The following is an 18,169-nucleotide window of genomic DNA, read 5'->3' as shown; positions in this document are numbered from 1 at the left end:
GGACAAGAGGAGTTGACACAGGTGGGTAAGAAAGACCGAAGCAGAAGACTGCTCGCAAGGAAGCGGCGGGCGGTGAGCGTCTTTAAAACAACAGAAGATGAAGAATAGCATCCAAGGGAAAGCCGTGCACCGGATGCTGACGGACAGGCAGGACCCCCCCCCAACCCCGCGGTGGGCGGGGCCTTGGGTGTCCACCCCCATGCCGCTCCCTGCTCCCAGGTGTCAGGTGTCAGAGTGGGGCGCACTCCTCCTCGCTGAGCTGCTGAGCGCAAGCCCCACATGGGGACAGGGGGGCGGGGAGGAAGGGCTGGCGTCCTGGGGGCCACCGAGCCCACCCCGGCTGCCTCGCCGCCCCTGCTGCTGGCTGAAGAAAGCGCCGTCCAGCCGGGCCCACATGCGCCTCTCGGCTCCTCTGAGTCTCGAGTGCACTGAAAAGCTTTAAAGAAGCCACCAAAAGGGATGGCTGAGGGCCCGACGGAGTCTTAGGTACTTGGGAGGCAGGGCTTTGTTAACGGCGGCTCCCGCACACCTGTGACCTGCAGCCATTGCGAGCCGCCCTCCCCAGCTCGCCCCGCTTTCCCTGCCCCAGGCCGGCCCCGCCCCCACCCCCGCCCCCAGTGGCGGGGACCAGCCCCGTGAGCGCGCCCCGCTGTTTGCTAGGGCCCGCACTGGAGGTGCTTCCAGGAGGCAGCGACCTGGGACACTATGGCCCTGGCCCGGGAGGACCGTTCCCCAGGGAGCCCGGCTCCACGCTGGCTGAGTGGCCGGGCACGAGGGATGTGACCGAGGGGAGCGCAGCAGGCTCCGGCCACAGGGCAGCAGATGACAGACGGACGTCACAGGCGCGGCCGCCACGGTGGCCCAAACTGCCAGGGAAGCAGCCCCGAGAGGAAGACTCCGGAGAAGGGCGCTCGGCGGACGCGGATGGCCCTCGTTTAAAGTCCTTCAGAACACCACCCCCCATGAGGGTCTAGGAGGGCAAATTTCAAATTTAAGAAAGCACCTGAGTATTGCTCTTGGGTTACTCAGGTCCCCTGGATCGTCGCCACTACGCTTTATGATGACGAACTACCCGACATTATGTTAAAGTCACACCATCTAGAATGCTGTGCGCAGTACTGACTCGAAAGAAAGTAAGAATTTCTGTAAAGACACATTCACACCCCAATGACATTAGAGAGGAGGGAGGGAAAACCCTTGGTTGATAATTCGGTTACTTAAATCTGTAACACGTTTCTACGTATAGCTGAAGGACATGCTCGCCCTGGGCACGGCCTCTCGTGATCACTTGCATAACGAAACCCTGAAGAGTTTCTGCTTTTTTAAAATTCACGAATGAGACGATCATTCCACGGAGCTCTGAAATGAAAATATTTGGAGTTTTCACTCATTTTTTCTGCAGTCACCCGCACCTGTGGGAACTGCACATGTTCCTAACCACACTAAGGTAGACAGGACGGCCTTCGGTTTTGCGAACGCGCGCCGCCTGGCGCCGGCACGGAGGACGGGGAGGACGGGGGAGGGGGCGACCAGACGCTGGGCCCCCCGCTCACCCCTCAGCCGGACGCGCGCCCACGCGGTACGGGCCCTGGGGACGGCGCTGGGAGGAAGGCAAGTCGCTGGCGTGGAACAGGGCGCGGCTCCGGCTCATCTGCTTCCCGGGGTTTGCTGTGAGCACTTGGCGGGCGGCATCGCCCAAGCCCCCCAGCTCCCCCCCCCCACTCCCACCTTGCTGCTTTAGGGTCACTTGCTTCGTGCCTGGCAGCAGCTCACACTATCTTGTCGTGTTACAGTGGTCAGGATATGGGATTCTCTGAAGCTCCATGAAGGCCCTAGAGCGGCGGCCTTGACCTCTGGAAGTCTACAGAACAGCCTGCTGCTGAGGTCGCCTGTGAATACAGATGTGAGCCAGTTTTCGCCTTTTAAAACACGCGCACGCACACACACTCACACTCACACTCACTCACGGACATAGCGTGAGTCTAAGCACCACGCGGAGCGCACGTGGCCATCGGCAGTTCCGGAGCCCAGCTTTAGTGAATCGTTTAAGCGACTGGCTGCGAGGACCGCCTCACTCCAGCAGCCACCCGGCACAGCTGTGCCTTTACCACAAGACTTCTGCAACAAAACGAGACTTTACATGCCGAAACAAAGTATTTTAAAACCTCTTTCTGCCGAATGCTCGTTTTAGTAATGTCTGTGGGATTCAGAACCCCCACACATATACACCAATGTTCCCATGGAAGATTACGCTAAGTTTTGGGCTAACCTCAGAATCGTTAAATTGTTATATCAATCTTTTAACGAACACTTCTGATCATCTTCCTTAAGAAGAAACCCAGGTCCCGAGAAGCCCCCGCGGCTCTGCGCTCTGCCGCGCCGTGAGGAGCGAGGCTACACGAACGCCTGTTTGCAAAGCAGAGCGAGGCGCCCGACACCCGGGGAACACGGTGCGGGGCTGGGGGGTCTCGCGGACGGCGACGGCCGCCGCCACCGACGAGCGCCCGAGCGACGCGGGCCTCATCGCCTCACGCCCCCAGCGATCCAGGGAGGCGGGCAGGACCCCCTCCCCTACCATTCGCCGGCGAAGAAAGTGGCATTTCAGCTCCGTGAGGAATTAGGCGAACCTGCCCACGTTCTGCAAACAGGGAGCGGTGGGTGCAGGCGCGGATCTGTGCCGCCCCACACCAAGCTGTCCCCACCGGGGCTCGGAGGACGAGAACACATGAGCGGGGGCTCAGGTGACACCACGGAGTGGGTCCTTCCGGAGCGAGCTCTAAAGGAAGAGGAGAACGTGAAGACGGTGGCGGGCAGTGCGGCCCTCCAGGAGCAGGACATTCCAGGGCGCGGCGAGGAGGTGGCGTGGCCGGGGCGGGTGGGGTGGCCGTATTCAGGGGCTCAGAGCAGCCGCAGGCCTGGCTTCGGACTGTGCTCCCCGCAGCCCCCCTGCTTCTCCTGGGGTCTCAGGCCCTGAAGGATGAGAAGGAACGGGCCAAGCGTGCAGGGAGGGAAGAGGCCCGAGAAACGGAACTTGGGGAACACTCCAGCTGAGTGCAACACCAGGAGAGTCTGTGCAAGAAAAGGAAGAAGCACAGGAGACTCAGAGAGTCCGCATGACACCCGGGCGCGGGCCCCAGGGAGTGGGTGCAGACCGCGCAGAGGCGGCGGGCAGGCAGGGGCGCTGGGGCCTGAGCGGTGGTCCCCGTGCTGCCGACGAGGAAGGACCGGGCGAGGTCGGCTCGGCAGCGCAGGAGGCAGAGGCCGGATGGGAGAACGCGGCGTGGGCAAGCGAGGCGGCGGGCGTGCTGGCCTTGTAAGCACTTCGGCGGGAAAGAGGGGGCAGGTCGTAACCCAAGAGTGACAACGATCTAAGGAGGGTTTAAAGAGAGGATGTAAAACGGGAAATGGATGTCCAGAGCTAAGGTGTAACTTCCTGAGTTCCCTGCTCTAAGGTTTCGAAACCGCTCTGGCATCCTCATGCCGGCGGGCGCGAGAACGCACCCGAGGATAAAAGCGGACGTGGCTCGGACGGAAACCAAAATCCTCCGCGAGGCGACACGGCGCTCTCCTCACACTCGTGTCCCTCCGACCACGCATTCGAACTGCAGCGTGACGGCGGCAGGGCTCTGCCCCAACGGGCGGACGGGCGCTCCACAATGTGGCTCAGCCGCTCGCTGCACGAACGCGAGCGCACCAAAGACCAGTGACCTGCACCAACGATGGCTTCGGCTCTTCCCCACCGTCAAATAAATTCCCTTTGTGTTCGCGTTTTATTTGCTTTACCTTAAGTCACCCCCTAATCGTGCTGACATCTACTACTGATGATTATATTAGACCTAAAAGCGTTCTAAAACAAATGAAGAATACTGACTTCCATTCCTGAAAGTCCTGCTTCCAATTTTCAGGAGGAAATTAAATAATGTATAAATCAAATACTGGGCCCAAGCCCAGACGGCTGAACATCGTTTTGTCCTTTCAAGGCAAAGAGGAAGTGTCTGCTATGGCAGGGACATGCCAAGAGAAATAAAGCTTAACCTCAGCCCCATGTGAAAGTGATTTTAGATAATCGGGGGTGTCTGCAAATAGGTTAAAAATGGGACCACGTACTAACAGGGAACTTTTATGGAAGTTAAAAAATGCATCGAGATCTAACCCCAACCTTAAAAACAAAATATGCTGGGAAATGGTGTGGCCTCAGAAATTCTGTAAGGGAGGAGAGAGTTGACAAGTCAAAGGCAAATTCAAATATTTCCCGCTTACCATTTTCTGTGGGTTCACTATTTGACTTCTTTGTAATTGCCAAATTCAAAATGATGTGAGTGTGCGAAGACAAGGAGGAAAGCAGAGGGGAGGGGGGAGAGAACATGAGTGTGAGTGTGTGGTAGACGCTGAAAAAGCGATTTGGATCAGGGGCAGACAATTTACTCTGTCAAGGGCCAGACAGCAAGTCTTTGAGGCCCTGTGGGCCACACACGAATGAATGAGGTGGCCGTGTTCCAATAAAGCTTTATGAACACCGACATAAAAACTTCACGTGTTTTTCCTCTTCTGCTGATTTTTCCTCAATCACTTAAAAACATGAAACTCTTCTTGGCTCACAGGCCTTTCAAAAGCACTGAGGCACATGCGCACCCCGCAGGCCGCCATCTGCTGCCCCGGTGTAGAAAGCTGAGTCCTCTTTATATAGATCATTCGAAGGCTCTGGGTTTGACTCAGATTTGGGATTCTGGGTAAGAAAAACTGCCGTCCCTTTTTTCAGTAGCGGAGCAAAAAGATGGTAGTCATGGTGGAAAGCGCTGATTCGGAATAAAGAGCAGATCCTCTCGCCCTATTAAAACAAGACGAGCATCTCTCTCTTCTAGCAGGATATTTACACTCTAGAAATCAACGCTTCTGCTGTAAGAAACTCTGAAGCCGAATGCTCTAAACCATTAGCGTGCAGCATTATCAGGGATCAAGAATGATTTAACGACATCAGCCCCTTGATCAGAACTTAACATTTCACAAACATCCTTGGCGGAGTAATGCTAGTCTGGAATCACACGGACGCTTCCCTCGTCACCTGTGGAATCCAGGGGGCTGGAGCCTGAGTTCTACACGGGGCGCCTGACCCCGGCTTCCAGAAACAAAGGAAGCGCGATAGTGCAAGGCACCTAGTTCATAGTTTTCGTAAAGCAAAATAAGTTTTATCCATTGAATGCTCGTTTATACGTTAAATGTATAAATGGAACAAACAGCGACCTCTTCCCTTTCTGCGGTACAAGAGAAAGTCTCGCAGAACGCCCTGGCGGGTGCCTCCTGCCCTCCCCCTCCCCTCACATCGACGCCTGGCGACCACCGATCTTAACGCTGCCACGGCTTTGCCCTTTTGGGAACATCACAGATCTGGAACCACACAGATTCGGCCCTTTCGGGTCGCCTTCTTGCATTCGGCAATGTGAACTCTGGTTTTCCCGCGTCTTCTCGCGGCTCGACAGCGCATTTCTTCTTAGCACTGGGTAACACTCCGCGGGCTGCATGGACCGCAGCCGACCTGCCCAGCCGTCCCCTGAAGGACGTCTTGGCTGCTTCCACACGTCTTGCTTTCCTTCTTATTTTAATATATTTCTTCTGCTTTAAAGTCCAAGGATGTCAGAAGTAGACAGGGTCTTAATTAGCAACCCGCACGATCCTCGAAGCCGGTGACGCAGCTGAGGCGCGGAGGGGTGGCTGGCCGGCAGGCCCTCTCCGCGTGCGTCCGTCGGAGCCCAGCCCGCGACCCCCACCGCAGGCACTGCTGGCACCTCGCGGCCGCCTGCACAACTGGACATCTGCTAGTCTCTGGCTCAGGACGTTTAATCCAGGTTTAACACCCCTCCACTCCCTCCACATCCAGCATTATACAAGAATGTGACTCACACGTCGTTTTAAATTTTTTTCCGGCCATTTGCCTGTTAGTATGAGAGACAAAATATTCAGGTAACAGTTTAACCTTCGCAATGACTCCGGAACCGCCCGAGGCCAGAGAGCCAATAACCGGCAGAGACGGGGCCCACTCCCGGCTTGCCCACTCCAGAGGCCGAGCGTGCGCCTCTCTGCTAGACTTGCAATGCGCACATGTATTTTACAGATGTTTCTTCTGCTTAAAGCTTTAAAACAAACTGTCTTTTTAACCAGAAATAATGTGAACTGTAAGAGAATGAACACATCTCAGATTTCATAAAGCAATCTGCCACAGGATGCGAGGTGCCGTTTATACTGTAAGAAAAATATGGATTAAGATTTAAGACTTCAGCACATAACTCATACTAATGTGGAAACAACTAATTTCGGGATGTACATACCCAAGAAAAAGTTCGGTGGTGTGCTGAGGCATTTATCACATGCTTTACAATTTTACAGTTTCACAAATAAAAATTAAGGCATAAGCCAATTAAGTCATTTAGCCAAGATCATAAGCTGGATTGTCACTGGATATTCCTGTCCATCCAGGGCCTTTTCCTGGCCCCAAAGAGACTAAAATAATGAAAAAAACGGCTGTAGGTTAGACAGTTTCAAGAATAAACCAAAAAGGGACAGAAAGAGGTCATGGAGACTCTCTGCAAACGATGCCTACAAGCTCGCCCGCTCCCCTGCAGGGCTCGCCCCGTCTTTTCTGCGGGCCCCGAAGCTGCTGACCAGGCCTGGGAATGCAGACTCCAGGGGCGAGACGGGGCAGCACCGGAGCGTGTCTGCTCGTGGTTGCTGACGCCTGACTGCAACACGCATGAGGCGAGCACGGTGAGGAAAAGACCACCGTCCGAGGGTGTGAGGGAGCACGCAAACCTCTAAGGTGAACGTAACTCGAGCCAGACGCACTGTCCGGCTGGCGTGGACGTGAAGGCTGGCGTGACGGCCGCCCCGCCCCGCCCCGCGGCGAGACAGCTGCTTGCCCCCCAGCCCCAGCTTCCTCGGGGGTCCTTCCCCTCGCTGACATCACGGCCCCCAGGGAACATGACTTCGACCACAATGCCCCAGGTCACAGTGCTGCCAGTGCTCTGGTGAGCGCACGTGACATCCTTCATCCTCGACCCTTGTCTCGAGTTCTGTCCCACAAGAACGACGTCCTGTCCTACCGGACGGCCTCCCGGAACACGTGGCCTGCTCTGCGGGGGATCTGATTACCATTTCCATGGCAAAAAAAATGCCAAGAGCCTTTCTTACCGGAGGACTGGGCAGCAGGATATGATACGGTTTAAAAACATTACCGACTCTTTCATATTATATAATCAGTCTGAACCTTGCCCAAACCAGAACCAATCCAAACTTGTTATCATCGACTATCAAAACTCATACCCCAGGGAAAAGGAAGTGAGCGAAATCTCGATCTCTAGTGAACGCCTTAGTGAACGCCCCGGGCTCATAAAAGTGGCTGTTGCTGCAGTTAAGATTCAACGGTTTCGGATATTCCAGAAAGTACACGTACTACTACTTCTTTCGGAGAAAACTGGAGACTTTCTGTGCAGTAAGCTTTCACCGAAATGAAATGGCAAGCATTCTGCCTCCCACTTGCCAAACGTTTACCGAGTCCGAGCTGCGGGCCGGGCCCTGGGGGTCTTCTCTGTTTGACTGCTGGCCACTGCCTGACACCGGCATCGCTTCTGGAAAGGGGAACTGGTTCTCCCATCAGAGCACATGGGGAAGCTCAGTCCTGAACCCTTGAAAGACTACACCGAGCCACCACTAACTTACTCTGCAGACTAATTCTTTGTGCTAGTGAATGTAGATGAGGTTACCGCCACCTCAGGAAGTTAAGTAAGACGAGCCACAGCAGAAGCTCCCGTGGGCATGAATGCCACACAAACCACCAATGCGAGCAGGGCCTGACCAAGATGGGAATCACGCACAGCCAGGAAGCTAATGGGTCGCCCATCACCTCGGGACACTCAATTTTACTTTCTTACGTAGAAAATATTAATTTACAGTAAAAAAAATCTTCCAAAAGTGCATGGCCATCCACACAGAGCTTCTTTCTCTTTATGCAATAAGTTTATATTAATTAGAATTTTACATAAAGAATCAATTTTCAATGGGGAGAAATTCAAACGAAATGAAAACTAGTCTGATCAACTCCACGAAGATGACCCATAGACACCTGAAACTCAGCATCTCTACATTTTTTAAGTTTCGATTTCTGTATATTATTTTTCAAAAAGAGGGATCGGACCTACATATTGCACTATGCGTAACAGAGCGTAAGACTCGACCTCTGACAGCTCCTCCACGTGGATCCGGTGATACTACGGGTCAAATAAGACTCACGGAACAGACGCAGGGTGCGGCTGCTGAACCCATCCCCCTCCTCAGCCCCCAGCCCCCCACGCACAGGGCCATCTGTTTGTTCCCACAGCTGTCCTGACCTCTCTCTCAACGACGCAAGAGGACAAGAGCTCCCTTCCTTCCCGACTCTGCTCCGTAGCCCTAGATACTGCAGCCGAAGAGGATGGCGCGGGGTCAGCGAGGAGCCGGTGTGGGAGCCCCGGCCTGGACAACACCCTGCGTGCGGCTTGCTGTCCAGCCCTGTGGTTGCCCTGGGCAACGCGGACATCGAACCTCCTCTGCTGAGCCCCGTGGGGTGGGGCGGGCGGAGGAGGGGGAGGAGAGCTGTTTTGCGGGACGGGCTCTGCATAAACACTGGGCCCATGGGTCAGTGTTTGCTACTTGGGCCACTGGTCACTCACTGCTCGAGGACATAACAGCCTAGTTAAAGAAAGGCACCTGGACAAACTCACAGTACAATGTGACATACAGCACAACACTGGGGGGGGGGTCTTCTGGAAGAGCTGAGAAAAGGAACCTGAAGACATGGGCCCACAGGGTTCCCGGGAGCAGCAGCAGCGGGGTTCTGGGGGGGGAGGGCTGCAGCGTGGGGGGCCCGGGGCACGCGCGCCGGAAGCCCGTCATTCACCGGCGGGCGCCAGAGGAGTCCTGAACGGCTCGCAGAGCTGCGATCCGGTAGGTCAACGCGGGAACCGACGGCCAGTCGGCGAGCTCTGACCGGGTGAGAACGGCATCAAGCAGAAGGCAGGCAACGCACACGAAGACGGAACACGGACAGCACAGAGCCACGGCCGCGAGAGCCGGGAAAGGATGCGCGAGGGCGGGAAGCCGCAGCGGTATTTCTCTTACGGCCACACGCGGGGGGAGCGGGCTGTCTTCCAACGGCCATCTTTGGAAGCGGAAAGCGGAACACTCTTCGGCAGACAGAAGTTCGACCGCGTCACCCCGACCAGCGGCGCTGCCCGAGCACCCACGCTGAGTGACGGGGTTCTGTGCGCTCTGCTGCCTGGCGGGGCCACCCTAGCTGACGGCAGAGGCCGCCCTGGCCAACGGCTCGCCGGCGTCGCTGTGCGCGATGGGCATCCCGTTCACGTCGGCCTGACTCTTATTAGAGATTCCGGCCATGCCAAACCTGCAAAAACTAGCACAGGGGAATCTTATGCATGTCCCCACGAGACAATGCGAATTATCTAAGCATCTGCATATGAAAGTGACATGTTAAGAATGACGCTCAGGCTAGCATCCTAACTCTCGGGCAGGAGGACTGTCCAGTATGAGTTACGAACGGCAAACAAAAAGCTTACGTTTACCCAAAAGAGTGTGTATCATAGTCCATCCACCCAATGACGGCGGGTCTCGGGTGCCCAGAGAGCACGATCAGGAGCAGGCAAGCCGCGGGGACCCGCGAGGGCAGGAGCAGCGTAAGGGACCTCGCGCGAAGAGCTGTACAGAATGCACCGGCAGGCGAGGCCGCCACAGCGGGCCAGTGGCCGAGCCCTGCCTGACCACTGGGCCCCTTGAGCTGAGCCCCGCCGTGTCCCTCCCTGAGCAGGGCAGGGCTTCACCAGTGCCCTCGACTTTGATTAAAAAAAAAAATAAAGGTCCTCATTTAATTAAGACAAAATAAGAAAAACAACAACAGGTAGATATTTTCAACCGTTTCCACGGGTGGAAAAGCAGACGGTAAGAACCGGGGAGTTCCTCAAGCCATTCCGACTGCTGCTTTCTCGCCGAGCTGGGAAGGCGCAGTGTTCCTTAAAGGTGAGTCTCGGTAACCGCTGGCCTTGAAAACAGCCCGAGGGAGGGGCTGTTCCCGAGTGCCACAGCCACCCTCCCGATGGTGCTGTGGTGCTACGGGACCAGCAACCCGGCTACACTCAGGGGTGTCCGATCATCTGCGTAAACACAGCTCCACGTCCCCACGGCTGTCACAGGGAGAATCCTCAGGGAATGGCCGAGGGATGGAAGCGACGGACTGCGCTGTCCACCTTCACGTGTAACTTTCCATCGTCTTCACGGGAAAAACATACCCCACGAGTTCGAATGGTAATCTGTGCATCTGCGTTTGAGGCTGAATGTAAGCAGATGGTAATACGTCTCGTGGTGATTCAGAGTGTTCCTCTAATTGTACTGCGATCGAGCTTCAGATTAAAATAATTTGCCTGCCAAGATATGCACTTGCTCAAGGTTTTAATCCTCGAGATTACAGGTAGAGATATAAAAGGTGGAGTTTGTAAATTGTTATTTTCCTCTTTTAATTTCATAAGCTACGTTCTCTGCGCTACTCAGTGGAAGACCCCAAAAGGGACACATGAATGGGAAGGCAGCACGAGCTTACGGCACAGAGCGCTGACGACTCACGACCGTTTTCTTCGCTATACTTCTTGGCCTTACAAATAAATGTTAAACGTTAGCGAGTTGAACGCTAACTTTGGACAGGAACAACCCTTCGCCGCAGAAGGCACGTGGGTGACCAGGGCAGCAGAGCGGGCATTTTTGACACGCGCCGACGATAAATGATGCTCCACCACGCGTGCTTCACGCCTTCGCGGGATGCAGGCAGAGGCAATTTTAAAGGGACAGACATCCCATAATGACAGCACTACGAAAATTTTCAAATTCTCATCGCATTGAGTTATGTTTTTTCTTTAACCTCATCTTTTAGTTTTATTTACCGGAGAAGACTGTATTTGGAAAGCGATGTAAGACCACACATCTGCCACCAGTTTCCTTTGCAGGGGTGGCATGGGAAAAAGGATGCGCTACACGGTGAACTTGAACCACAGGCTCCCGCTCCACATACCCTGCTGGATGCTCCGCGCTCGCCTCAGCTCATGCGCAACGGGGAAAAAACATGAGTTACTCGTTTCAAACCTGAAAATGTCAGGAATGTAAAAAGTGGAGGCTCCAACTTTTCTGTGAAACCAAGGCACAGACATCTCATTAAAAACGAGGCTGTCACAGTCGGGTAGGTGCAAACCTGTCAGCATGGAATCCGCGTGGGCACCACGTCACAGAGACCCGGGCACACGGGCTCACGGGGCGGCAATGCCACGGCCGTGTCCTGCTTCCTGGCTCCATGAAACGGGTGGGTGCTCAGGTTATCACTATACGAAGGAAGAATGAAAACAGTTTTGGCTACAGCAATGGTTCTGAACTGCTCCGCAGTCTCCAAGGTGCCTCAGAGGTCACGGCAGGAAAGCCAAGCAGGCGGACAGGCCGCCACCGAAGCAGATCCGGTCTCAGCTCTGTTGCACAATGGTCTTCCCAAATAAGCTTTCACTTGAGGGAGGAAAAAAGCTTCTGCTACTAAAATCTTTAGAGACCACTCATCTTCACTTTTCAAACTAACAGAACAGACCAACACTGATTCCTAAAATAAAGCTTTCATAGACGAACAGCTCTGGATCGGAAAAAAGGTGGAAAGAGCATATGCTCATTTTGGGGCTAGTATTTCCCTCTCGCAGCTTCCGAATGTGCTGATGAAATTGTCACCTGTTTGTCTTTCTTACGGTTTATTATCCATTGAAAAGCAAAGCCAGCCAGCCAACCGGCCGGCCAGCGCAGCCCCAACAGGGGAAGGATGACTCTTCTTCCTGCCGGTTTCCGCGGAGCAGCGCAGCGATGCCTGGCCCTGCTCGCCAGCCCCGGGGACTCCCGTCACAGCTCCCCGCGCACGCGGCCGCGTCCTGGGTCCAGGTCCCCTTGGTTTTGGCGGGACACTGCCCCTGGTAGCTTCCTCACAAGAGGTGCGGGGGATGAACGTGTTTCAGGTCGTGCGTGTCTGAAACGCACTCGCTTCATCTCCCCGTGCGGTGCCAGACACCGGACTCCGGGCTGGAAATCACGGCCCTGGAAGCAAAGCGGAGGAAGCACGTGCTCTGGGCCCAGCGCCCGCCGCCGCCGTAGGGGACCGCGGCTCTTTGTCCCGCGAATGCGACAGGCTTGGGCTGGACACCTGATGGAGCCGTTCCACGCAGAAACTTCCGTTCTCCAACTCGTGGGAAGAAATGTGGATGTTTCTCTGATTTCTCTGCCTCAGGTCATAAAGACTAAGCAGCAGAACTTAGGGAATGAGGCTCATTAGCATAATGTTCGAAAGGAAAGAGAATGGTATTCTTCATGGCTAACAGTCCTTTGAGAGAATAATTCTCTTTTGCCACTAAACGTTATATTATCACAATTACAAAATTAAGGCAAAAATAAGTTATTGAGTAAATACAAAGCGAAAATTGATTCAAAATTGATCTTTTTACAGAAAAAAATACATTTAACACCTTATTAAATATATTTTGAATGAAAGTTAATAATTCACTAAAATTAAAAATTTATGTTCTACGAAAGACACAGTTTGGATAGTGAAAAGATAAGCCATAGACTAGGGAAAAATCTTTTGAAGACACAAATCTGATAAAGGAGTGGTATACAAAATATATAAAGAACTCTTAAAATTCAACAAGAAAACTTCATTAAAAAATTGGTAAAATATCTGAAGAGACAGCTCACCAAAGAAGACATACAGATGGCAAATAAACACATGAAAAGATGAGAAGCATATGTCATCTGGGAATTGCAAGTTACCCCTGAGGTGCCCTATATATGTGCCACCATGGCTAAAATCTAAGACGCTGACCCCGAATGCTGGTGAGGAGATGGAGCCACAGAAACTTTCAGTTTTATATCCCACATGCGAGTGATATCATGCGGTTTTCAACTTTTTCCATCTGACTTACGCACGGACTATGGATTGGTAGTTACCAGATGGATGGGGGTGGGGTAGACAGGGGGAAAAGGGGTCCATATTTGGTGACGGAAAGAGATCTAACTCTTCTGGGTGGTGAACACACAATGCAATACATATACGCCTTAATGTTGAATGATACACTTGAAACTTATTTGATTTTGTTAATGTCACCCCAGTAATTTTAATAAAAAAGAAAGAAAAAAGAGAACTTTCATTCGCTGCTGATGGAAATACAAAATGGCACAGCCACATCAGAAGACAGTTTGCCAGTTCCTTACAAAACTAAACATATTCTTACCACATGATCCAGCAATCATGCCATTCATCCACGACAACATCCCTGTAGGGCTCAAAAATGAAGCAGACCAGACTCGGCATTAAGTGTACGATGCGCAGTACACGGCAGGCCCGCGTACTGACTTCACGGTGCCAGTGTCTTTATTAAACTATAAGAGAGCCACAGACAAGCGCCGGACCAGCTCCTCTGCCCCTGTGTGCACATTTCATGCCCATGACGACTCATTCCGTGGTATGAGAAGGCTCATTTTGAACTGACAACTTTTAGATTCGTTTCTCTCCTAATCTCCAGTTCTGATACATGCTTAAGACGCAGGGCAGTGGGAAGAAAAGAGAAAAATGCCGGGGACTACTGTTTTTTAATATCTAAGAGTGTTTGTTTGACCTTTTATATTTTTAAGGATTCTGGCAAGAAGTCGATGCGAGACAAACTAAACAGGATTCTTGCTTTTAAATAGAAAACCACTCTTTTAAGGATTCTTTTCAAGTGAATAAGAATATGCCAAGGGGCTACTCTTGCTACTTTCGAAAGAATGTCTTGTCCAAATGCCAAAAACAGTTTACGGGATTAAAAAACAAAAAAATTCTGAAGAAAAAGAGAAAATAACTAATTTATGATTTTGAACTTCTACCATGATAAAAGTGGCGTGTGCCTTACACCTGGTGGTATTTTGCTCCCAAATAAGCAGGAAACCTTTTCTACAAATATAAAACCAAAGCTCATTTTCCAGATTTTAACAGCAAAAGGAGAGCTGGCTATTTACTATTACAGATCACTGGAAATAATATTTGGAAGTTAAAAACATAAAAAAAGAGAGCTATACAAATCTTAATTCTTTCCATTTTTCTTTCTAGCCTCAGGCAAAATTAGATTTTGTTTTTAAACTTCCAAAACTTAGCGCGGTTTATTTAAGAACAATGTAACAACTGCATTGCAACTCTGAATCCTCATTCTATAGCGTGTTAGTAACATTGTTATAAAATGACACCTTTGAAAACTCTGAATTATATCCCTAAGTCACTATCAAACACCAATGACAAACATGCAGTGCTTTGTTCCTCAGTGTTAAATTTCTGAGTCTCGCCTAAACACCTAGGTTCAATCCTAACCTAAATGAAGGAAGACAGTTAATCAGGCATGCTTATTTCCTAATCGGCGGTCCCCAACAATTTTGGCCCCAGGGACTGGTGCTCCTGTGAGCATCTAATGCTTGCTGATCTGAGGTGGAGCTGAGGCGGTGATGCTGGCGCGGTGAGCGGCGGCAGGTACAGGTGAGGCTTCGCTCCCTCCCCTGCTGCTCACTGCCTGCTGTGCGGCCTGGTTCCTAACAAGCCAGGCTGGTACTGGATTCCCGGCCCAGGGCTTGGGGATCCCTGTCATAAATGATCATTCCTATGCAAACAGAACTCCTCAACTTTCTAAAGTTGCTAGGTTCACTGCTTTTTTTTTTTTTATTAACAAAATTAGGTTAAAAAAGAATTAAGTTGTACACAAGGAACTAGGAATTACATTAACAAATATGCTGAAATAGGGATATTGAGTAGAGTTTATAAGGAAACAACTTTATAACTTGAAAGTAAAAAAAAGTACATATCTTTTACAAAGAAAAAATAAAAATACTGATTAAAGATGTTTTATAACTATAAACCAGCTGAAAAAATGCTGCATGCAACTACCTATAAAATACAGTTTGAATTTAAAGAACACACCATTAAAACCAAAAACTTGACAAATACATAAAACACTCATTAGGATTATTCATAAAATCTAAGGCAATAAAACATGGGAAAATACTTTTTATATTAGAGATCAATGAAATTGGATTTGTTGAGTATAAAAAATGTTAACAAAAATGCTTTCCTGGGCACCTACTCTGTCTTACGAGGATGGGCCCCTCGTGTGAACTACGTCATTTGCTCTGGACGTCAGCTCGGGGCAGTGGAGGCCTCTCTAATGTGAAGGAAAACGGCTCACGAGCCGGGCAGTGGGCCGCCCTGGCGTCTGGGTTTAGATCTCCCTCACTCTGCAACCCACTACAGCTCACCTCTACTACAGTTCCACGTAGCAGAAAATGCTCTTAAAAGAAGCAGTTTTCACACGTTGGTGGCACACTTTTCGTACACAGATCAACTAGGATTATTATTAATTAGCCTTCTATCGCCTCAAATAACCAACCAAAAATATCCAACCCTACCAGAACCTACACCACAGGATTAACAGAATGCTTTACACATCTTTTTGAAACCGTAAGTTCTTCTCGAGTTGGTTGAATTCCCAGATTTTATCACTCTTTTGAAGATGAAGAAGCACAGATTAAATGTGTACAAATATTCTAAAGAGCCCACATGAGCCAATGGAAAGACTGAGAATCTGGAAGAGGCAGGGTGCCCAAGTGCGCAGGTCAGCGTTACCACTGGCCTGAGTAATTCTTCAGAGATCCGGCTTTAGCCTGGGACCAGGCTCAGGGACTAGCTTGCCAGGTGGGCCTTGACTAACTCGTTGCCGTGATATACCGCTTCCCTATAGAGGGCCTGAGGTATTTGGTTATAAAATGCTGTACTGAGTTTGTTGCCAGCTGGCCTCCCATCCAACATCCACTTCCCTTCTGACTAATGCTTCTTGTAATCTGACAGCAGTGTTTAGCACCTGGCAAGGAGTCAGTACTACAGGTATGGCAGCACAGGGTGTTCCGGAGGATGACATGCTTCGCTGTAAACACCCCTCAGGTGAGCTGAATTAAGGTTCTTCTATTGCCAGTTTCAGGAGAGGCTGAGTGTGGAAGCTCAGACAATGTTTACCTCTTCATAGACTGGAGGTTTTAAAAACTGTAACTTAAAATGAACATTATAACTTTGAAAATTTTACTTGCTTTCCTAACAGTTTAGGGGTAAAGTAGGGTGCTCTATATTTCCACTTTATAACACTTTTTTATCCTAACGCCTCTAGAATCATGGGTATTGATTGAACTTGACTAGATAAGCAGAAGAACTAAAGACCTCAGGGGGAAAAAAAATCATTAGGACTGGGAATCTCTGAGCAAGTACGACTTTCTTTTAAAGTTTGCTAAGGAGAATTTTATTAAAATTTGAATTCGAGCACTGTCAAATGTCTCGCAAGGTCCCTGTCCTCTGGCATCATGATCAGGGGCTCCGGCCACAGTGACCAGTGTTCACAGACACTGACCAAGATCCCAGGACCTCAAGCCTCTCAGCAGCATTCTGAGGAAAACGTCACCCCGACCCCAGTCTGGAGGCCCACGCCTCCAGGGACAGGCACATACTTGGGCCTTTAGCATTAGAAAGGACCGCGGGGCTATTCTCGCCCCTTACTGAAGTGGGAGAACAGAGCTCTAGAGAGAAATGCTCTGGCCAGACCGATGCTGTAGCGAACGGCCAAGACGAGACTCCAGTCCAGTCCTCGCCTTTCACCAAACTTCATTTAGTAGGCAGACTGCAGAACAGTAAAGGGGGGCGGGAGGGGCTGGCTTAACAGGTGCAATCTAAACATTTGCTTTGAATATTTCTCTTTTTGCTCTGAAGGATGTTATCATAGTTCATTTACAACAGGGCGGCCTTATTTCAGCCATGATCAGAGCTCATGAGGTAAGGGACTCGCCCCAGGAGCACGTGTTCGAAGCCGTAAGCGCTGACTCCGCTCAGAGGCCGCGATCCACCTGACTTTCCACGCTGTGGCCACTCGCACCAGGTGCCACACCTCATGGCAGGTGGACGTGCTCATGTGTAAGACACCCTTACTATTCCAATCCATCCCATTCGCAAAGCATTTCCGCCCAAAGGCTCAGGGGCAAACCTTAAAGTCGTAGAGAGTACGTTATCGACGTGGGATTAAAATCTGAAGGTTTTTGTCCAATGACAACGTATCAGCTCAATCTGAGATCCTGTGCGAGGCACTGTGAGGGACACTGCGAAGCGGATATGCCAAAATGAGGCGCCTCGCGGAGGCGCCAGCCCTCGGCCCTGCGGCCAGCACTGCGCTCTGGGACAGCCGCAGCGGGCGGTCTGCAGTGGCTGCACGTCCGCTCTAAAGCCGGGATGGTCACGCCAAGAGACACTCTAAGGCTACCGCTGCAGACAGGACTTAATGCGCACGCACCTCAACTGCCTCTCAAGCTACTTACTACATGGCTTCTCCCCCCGGGGGGGCTGGAAACCTAAAGGGGGAAAATCAAGTTTACATAGTTCACACTTGAGGCAAAATAGTGAGTAGACGAGGCCCTTGATTTGGTGGTTGCTACCAGCTACGACTGCGTGACACACTAAGTCCAATTCCACATGTCGACCGACTTACGGGATTCTCCGAGCACCACCACTGACCTATTATCTGTCAATCCCGGGATTTTATGGAAGGCAGATAAAAACAGCAGCAAGCCAAACAGAACACGCAGTCTCAGTCTGGCGGAACATTCAGAATAAAAAGAATCTATAATTTCTTACTTAGAAAATGTTAATTTCCCCATACAAACCCATATCAGTGGTATTCAGAAGATATTTCTGTGTTGAGGAAACGCACATAGAAAGATGCACAATTATTTTAATTTGGAAATAATAATAGCCTAACAGCTGCTAAGGACAGAAAAATGTTTATCTGCCACACTTCAAACTCTCATATTTTCACAGAGGTCCCGCCATGCTCATTGAGAGTGCACTTTCATGGTTAAGAATAAACTGTCCCTTTTAGTTTTTATGAGAGAATCTTTGTTCATACACAAGTACCCTGAGATAATTTTCTAAAATGACCAAAGAGGAGAGTAATACAATCTCTTTGCCAAGTCTTCAGCACTTCAGCGTGCTCTCACGATATCCTAATTT

At 51.0% G+C, this 18,169-nt stretch overlaps 1 protein-coding gene across 2 annotated transcripts in view; it reads right to left on the bottom strand.

The window, feature by feature from the left end:
• SPATA5 (spermatogenesis associated 5) overlaps nucleotides 1-18,169 on the bottom strand; it is a 132,261-nt gene that overhangs the window by 3,973 nt on the left and 110,119 nt on the right. The window lies entirely within an intron of this gene.

The sequence above is a fragment of the Rousettus aegyptiacus genome, unplaced genomic scaffold (assembly GCF_014176215.1).
Source record: "Rousettus aegyptiacus isolate mRouAeg1 unplaced genomic scaffold, mRouAeg1.p scaffold_m13_p_16, whole genome shotgun sequence".
In the NCBI taxonomy this organism is placed as follows: domain Eukaryota; kingdom Metazoa; phylum Chordata; class Mammalia; order Chiroptera; family Pteropodidae; genus Rousettus; species Rousettus aegyptiacus.
This window is presented reverse-complemented; position numbering and strand designations above follow the sequence as displayed.